Below are 7,609 nucleotides of genomic sequence, written 5' to 3' on the forward strand. Positions count from 1 at the left end.
ATGTCATTCTTTTCTGGCTGGAATGTGACAATTTGGAGAATGGGTGAAAGAAATTTATTGAGTTGTTAAAAATATATGATCCAGGTCTTGTCTAGTTTTCACCTCCATGGCTCATAAACACAGTTGCTCTCTTTCATGCTTCATTTCTGTCAATCACTGTGACAGGCATAGTGAAATTCCCTTCCTCTGCCTCCCAAACAAAGGCAAAGTAAACGAAATAATATTTTGATGTAGAACCTCAGCATTTTAGTGAAAATGAACTATTTTCTATTTCCAATACAGACCTTGAGATCTTTTCTAAGGTTGGAGGGAGTGTGAAATGATATTCCTTAGAAGCATCAGCACTGAGAAAAGCAAGAAGATGGGCATTCGTCTAAGCCAGTGGGAAGGTGAAAGAGCAAAGACCTTATGCAGTATGCTGGGTAGACATGCCTCTAACAGATGTGCTTGGCTTTTCCTTCCAGATTTGAATCAGAAAAACAATTTGTGAAGGAACTTGGCAGAAATGTTTATGCTTTGGGTATTGGTTTTCAAAAACTAAAGGAATTGAAGGTGACCCACCTCAATACCTACACCAGGCATAGCTTTACTATTCAGTACTATCAAGTCTTATCTATCAAGTATTTTTATAGTAGTTCGTCTAGATTTTTGGAGGGTGAAATATAATAAACTATTATTACTCGTAAATATAAGCCTTCTTGGAAAGACTCCATGATAGAGAATGATCAAACAAATGGGAAGATAAAGGCTGGTAGAAAAGTATGTGTACCTCCTCAGAATTTCTGTTCACTGTAGGTGAGCTACTGGGACAGTTATCTCCTATAGAATCCTGCCCTGTCCTAATCAGGGTGTACAAGTTTTACCTTGTTAGCTTATAGTCAGCTGGTAGATTAATATAGTCCTCAACTCACTGCTACATTACAGCCTAATCAAAGAAGCCAGCTAAATATTCAATAATTCCTATCATTATTGAGGAGATACTGAAAAAGTTCTATTTTTCCTACATACATAATCTCCTCCCTGACCTCTGAATCAACACTCCGACCAAATTTCCTCAGAACCTATACAATATGTAGAAAAAATAAATTAGAGGTCAAAGGAAACAAAAGAAAGCAGCACAAAGGACACAAGTTTAACCATATATGGAAGTCAGCTGAGGTTCTGCAAATAAAGTATAACCCAAACCACAATGAATAATGTTTAAAAACTGGAAACAAGCTGCCTGGTTCAAATATTGGTTCTGCTACTCACTAGTTATATGACCTTGGGCAAGTTACTTTACTTCTCTGTGTCTTAGTTTTTGTTTTTGTTTTTGTTTTATCCGTAAAGACTTATAGTGTTATGAGGCTGAAATAAATGAATAGTTATAAAGTGGTTAGAACAGCTCCTGACAAATAGCACATGCTATATAAGTGTTTACTATTATTCTAAGTTACAGTTTTAAAACTGTCCAGTGTTCCACAAGTAATGAGCACAAAGAGGAGTGTGGGTAGATGAGCCTATACTTTAATGTAGACTATAGTCATAATTTGCATTCAAACAAACAAAACTGATAGACCAACCCCTTTATCAAGCTGGTCTCCTCTACCTCAGAATATTATTTGTCTTCCCCTCTTCTCTGCTCATGTCCCTTCCTTCTAGTAATTTAAAAGATTTAACTAAACATGCATTTCTTTTTTTTAAAGATTTTATTTATTTATTTGACAGAGATAGAGACAGCCAGCGAGAGAGGGAACACAGCAGGGGGAGTGGGAGAGGAAGAAGCAGGCTCCCAGTGGAGAAGCCTGATGTGGGGCTCTATCCCACAATGCCGGGATCACGCCCTGAGCCGAAGGCAGATGCTTAATGGCTGTGCCACCCAGGCGCCCCCCTGCATTTCTTTTTTTTTTTTTAATGATTTTTTCTTATATTATGTTAGTCACCATACAGTACATCCCCGGTTTCCGATATAAAGTGTGATGATTCATTTTAAATAAATAACACCTTCTTATGAAGGGGGAGGTAAAACTTTTAACTGCATGCATCTGAAAATGCATTCTAAAATACCTAATGCAAATAGATCACATTCTAGATAGTCCCATTCACACTGTGCCAAACAGCTGGCCATTTTCAAATACTTCCTTTTTATCTCTATAGGGATCAACAAATAGGTTCTTTGTTTTTGGTTTTTTGTTTGTTTTTCTTTCTGGAATTAAAGTTGAACAATTGCCATGATTTAGAATAAAAGAGATAGAATCACAAAGAGAAGATTTAATTTGTACATATACCATCAGAAGCAAATAAGAAGTGTTCTTGGTCTTTCAGTTTGAGATACAATAGCATCTACTTACCTTTTCCCCGTAGAGTAGCTTCTGCTCAGGATTTCCAAGATGCTATAATTCTGAGAGTCAATCTCTTCTCTGCTCTTCTCCATTTCTTCTGGCAATCTAGAATAAGAATCACAGCTAAAAAAAATACAGTAAAACATATAGGAAAGTAATAAAATGTCAAATTTATTCATTCAGCAAATATTTATTGAGAATCTGCTATCTGCTAAGCACTGTTAAAACAGTAAACAGGAAAAACATAGTCCTTAACCAAAGGGAGCTCAGCGTTCAGTAAGAGACAGATAGTTACCATACAGTAGTATAGGTGCAGTGATGGCAAAAATGTGGGGTACTATGAGATCACACAGAAAGGACATCCAAATTATAACCTAAAGAGGGAAGGTAGGGATCAAGAATATCTTCCCAGAAAAAATAACATCTGAAGGGAAGAATTGAAGTGTGTGTAGGAATTCATTAAATTAGAGTGGGAGTAGTGAATATATTCCAGGTAGAGGGAATAGAATGTGAAAAGTACCAAAGGGGAGGGAGAGTAATCTATTGAAGAACTTGAAATATGTTTAATAAATTCGTTTCACAGAAGGCTGGTGAAACAGTGAGAGATAAGGAATGAAACCGGGGAGGTAAACATTCAACTCTTGAATCCCACCATGGCTGGCTTCTTTCCAGGGTTTGAGTGCATTAGCAACAATTCTCTTCATTGCCTTGCAATATCAGTACTTCAGCCACAAAAATCTAGTACACTGCCAACAGCACATTGCCTAGATTTCTTATTTCATGTCTTCCAAAACCCTACCATGTAAAAGGCAAAATCTTTCAATGCACCAACTAGGAATACCCTTGGGCATCCTGATCAATTGAAAGGAGAAAAGATTCCTAGTGTATAACACAGAAGTTTTCCTCTCACTTCCTGTTTCTGGTGTAAAATAGATGCCCCTCTCCAAAGAGGTTGGACAACAGGGATGACTTCATATTTCAAGAGAGACCTTGCCACAAACCACATGAGTATATGGCTTTATTCTGATAGGTACATCAGTATTAGCAACATTCAATCTAACCTAATAGGCTGAAAAAAGAGTTACATCCAGAAAGCAACAAGGAAATCACTGCCTCACAATCGGTATTTGATTAAGCTAAAGAGTTGAATAAGAACAATGGACAGATAACATAAAAATGACTTCTGTTAATGAAATTATAGGAAATATAAAAAGGCCAACTGTTTTCGCTCTCAGCCGTTAGAAAGATATATGTCTAATATTTCTGAATACTTAATTTTCTAAAATGTCTTGAAATATTTTATTCTTCTCATGGATAAAAATTTCCAGAGCAGACTTACATGTCAATTGTACGGGAACATCACTGGGATATATTGAGCAACTGTTATGTTTGAGGTTCTTTAGTAAGCATGGGAAAAACAGATCATGGCCTAAGTTTCCGCTCTAAGGATACTATGAGTACAGCCATATTCACCATTAATTTATCTTGGATTATTTTAGTTTTCACTTAAAGGTTAATTATGGAAGAAAGAAGAGTGATGTGGTTAATAAGACAAATGGAACTATTGCTTTTTATTTTCCAAATTGCATTTCACATAAATATTAGTGTTCCAGGAGAGACTTAAAAGGTGTTGGATTAGGGGCACCTGGGTGGCACAGCGGTTAAGCGTCTGCCTTCGGCTCAGGGCGTGATCCCGGCGTTATGGGATAGAGCCCCCCATCAGGCTCTTCCTCTATGAGCCTGCTTCCTCTCCCACTCCCTCTGCTTGTGTTCCCTCTCTCGCTGGCTGTCTCTATCTCTGTCGAATGAATAAATAAATACAATCTTTTTAAAAAAAGGTGTTGGATTAAAAAAAAAAGAAAGAAAGAAAGAAAAGCCAAGTTTAACAAACTTGAACAAAATTCCTTTTTACAGGATTTTTCAGAACATTTTATCTACTAATATGCACTATTAATCTCCAAGAAAAACATATCATATGCAACATTTCCCAAAGGTATTTGTCCTTGTTTTTTATGGAACTCCCTCCAAATAGAGTCTATAAAACACACCACTAATAAAATATCAGGAACCATTGATTTTTAGAAACTATGGATATCATCATGAGGTTAAAAATAAGGTAAAGTGCCATGTGTTTTGAGTGTTTTCTAATATAAATAGATGCCATACTTCAAGTATCCCACTTCAGTAGTGAAATCTTTCTTTGAGGCCTTTGGCCCAAGTTAATCTTTTGAATGTCTCAGGTGTCATAGCTTTCTTTAGCCATACCACAATTTAGTATACACAGCATTCTGTGGCAGACAGATCACTAGCAGTGGATGCAGAATGCAAGTTTTAGCCCTAGCTAGGAAACGTTAACAAATAACACTCTCCCTGAGCTTCAATTTCTTCAACTACGAAATAAAGAAAATAATAGTAGCTAAAATGAATTGACTTATATGTGAACTGCAAAATGCTATATAATTATGCTATTAGTTTAAGTATGTATATATATGAGAGATAAAAAGTGAGAAGGACAGAGAATACTCTAGGGTAAAACTGTGTATTCACAATTTGACTCAACATAATTCTGGTTACACCTTTGTTGTTTAAGATTTTTTTGATGACAAATAGCATCCATATGTCTTTAAAATATTTAAAGTATCACAATTCTACCCAGAAGAGTTATTACACAATATTAATATTTTTGTATGCCTTACAATGACTTTGTACATAAGATTTCTTCTCCCTTCCTCCTTTGCCATGCTCAATCAACNGCTGGGATCACGCCCTGAGCCGAAGGCAGACGCTTAACCGCTGTGCCACCCAGGCGCCCCAACATCCATATGTCTTTAAAATATTTAAAGTATCACAATTCTACCCAGAAGAGTTATTACACAATATTAATATTTTTTTGTATGCCTTACAATGACTTTGTACATAAGATTTCTTCTCCCTTCCTCCTTTGCCATGCTCAATCAATCTGCTCTGCTGGAATCATGCTGGAAATGAGAGCATTTAAGTGTTTCACTTTGCTCTTTAGTTTGCTGGCTATACAAATGAAAAGTAGTATATTTCAAGGCCATTCTAGTGTTTCATTTCAATAATTTACAAAATCTTGCATCTACAGCAATTCCTTGCAAATACTTACCTTGAAAGAGTTATACATAGCAAGTCAGTAATCCAAAAATTCTTTCAGGATTATAGAAAGTAACATTTATTTGATTTTTAGAAACTGAGACTCAGTTGTGATGTGAGTTCCTCAAGGCGACCCAGCAGGCTGGAAATGGGAAGAAAATGTAGAACTCTAATTTCCTATCCTGGCTCCCTCCAATTGTCCAGGCACCCTCCTTAACACAATCAAGTTTCACCTCCAAGAATACTGGTTAATATCTCCTGGTTCTAAAATGGAATTGGAGGCTTGAAGATGGAAATTGGTTACTTAATTCACTCTAAATCAATGTCTCTGTTGATAATGCATCTGTCAATGTAAGTATCAGGGATCCAGCTGGGTACTAGTGCATAGCTCTTCATTCATTGTCTCAGGATGTCCTTGTGACATTAGAGAGAAGATCAGATTTTCAATCAGGCTTCAGCTGTGCTGCCTTTTTTTCAGCACACATTAAAATGCACTTAGAGTGACCTCCCTCCAGTGGAAAAGAGGTAAAGGCATTCTTGAAAGAGATTATTGAGAGGTTCAGGGATCAAGCTAAAGAATAAATTTGAAAAATAAGTACTGGATGCTTATAATGGGCTCACAGAATGCTTAGACATTCAGTCTGGGCTTTAAAAAAAATCTTAAAATATATGGGTGGTATGTATACATTGTTGAGTACACACATTTCCTGAGAAGTAAAATAATGTGCATAAGAACACTTTATAGGTGGCTGAAATAAATCACGGGCTACATGCAATTAGAATGTAAGAGAACTTTGTGAGAAGAGGAAGCATTTCTTAGACATTTCTGAATCACTGTCACTTAGCATGGTATCTGGCATATAGTATTTGTTACTTGTTCATTGGATGAATGAATTAATGAATGAATGCACAGATAAATGAATGATAAACATATGTCTGTATTCATGAAGTGATGTGCTTAGTAATCATCCATCAGGTTCATCCTTTGGTATCTGAGTTATTACTTCAAGATAACTTATTCCTCATTATACTCTTTCACATTAGTGCACATGCAGGCCTCATATGAGTAGAGAAATAGGTTAGATATTACTCAACTTAGGAGAATTTGGTTCATAGGTTTGCTTGTGCAAATATAGTAAATTGCTACTCATATAACATGATTAAATATTGGTATATTCAAATCAAGTTAATAATCAGTTCAGAAGAAGTTGCAGAGTGAGGTAGAGACTCTATTCTCTATTTTTAAAAATCTGAGGCTTAATAACATTAAGTAACTTCCCTAAGATCATGAAGTAAGCAGTAAATCAAGGATTATATTGCATACCTAATATTATTGCTTAAATTCTTTCCCATTGGCTCTAGTCATAACCATCTCCCAAAACACACACACACACACCATTCCTAATAGAACATCCAAGCCCCTTCACAATTTATTCTCCTTTTCTCACATTTTCAACTTTCAATACATATTCTGTTCCAACCACAACAAATTACTTGTCCTTTTCCTGAAACATGCCATCTATTTGAATACATCTTTTTGACCTTTTGTTCATGATATTTCCCCTGGATGGAATTCCCTTCTCCCTGTTCTTTGCTTAGAATTATTCCTGGCATTATCAGGTCCAATTGCAGTGCTACTACCAGTCTGTACTCTGAAATTTCTTTTTTCAAACTGATAGTATAGCTCTTATCACATTGTAATATAAATATAAAAACTAATAAATTAGTATTTATACTTATATGTATTTCTAGGAAATAATTTATGCATAGGGTATACACTACTAATTTGGAAAAACAAGCAGCCATGCTTTGATGATTCAAAGGCACTTTAGTATCTTTCAGTGTTTCATAATTACAGGGCAATACAAACACTAATATTCTGGTGATAGTAGTATTGTTGTGAAAACATTGTGCTCTAAAGCCTTGGAGAAATTAGTTGAAAATATCAGCTCCATCAATTTACTAGCACAGATCTTAGGAAATTCACTCTGATTCATCATCTCCCCATCTGTAAAATGGGGATATGATAATTATTCTACTCCAAAGGTGGTTAAGATACAAGTAAATTATCTTTGTAGTCTTTTGTGCATAATGAGTACCCAATAATTATTATTATTATTATTAAGCTCTAGATGTTCACAAGTGTTGATCAATTGAGAAGCTGTGCTACAGAA

Source organism: Ailuropoda melanoleuca, chromosome X (assembly GCF_002007445.2).
Source record: "Ailuropoda melanoleuca isolate Jingjing chromosome X, ASM200744v2, whole genome shotgun sequence".
NCBI classification, from domain to species: domain Eukaryota; kingdom Metazoa; phylum Chordata; class Mammalia; order Carnivora; family Ursidae; genus Ailuropoda; species Ailuropoda melanoleuca.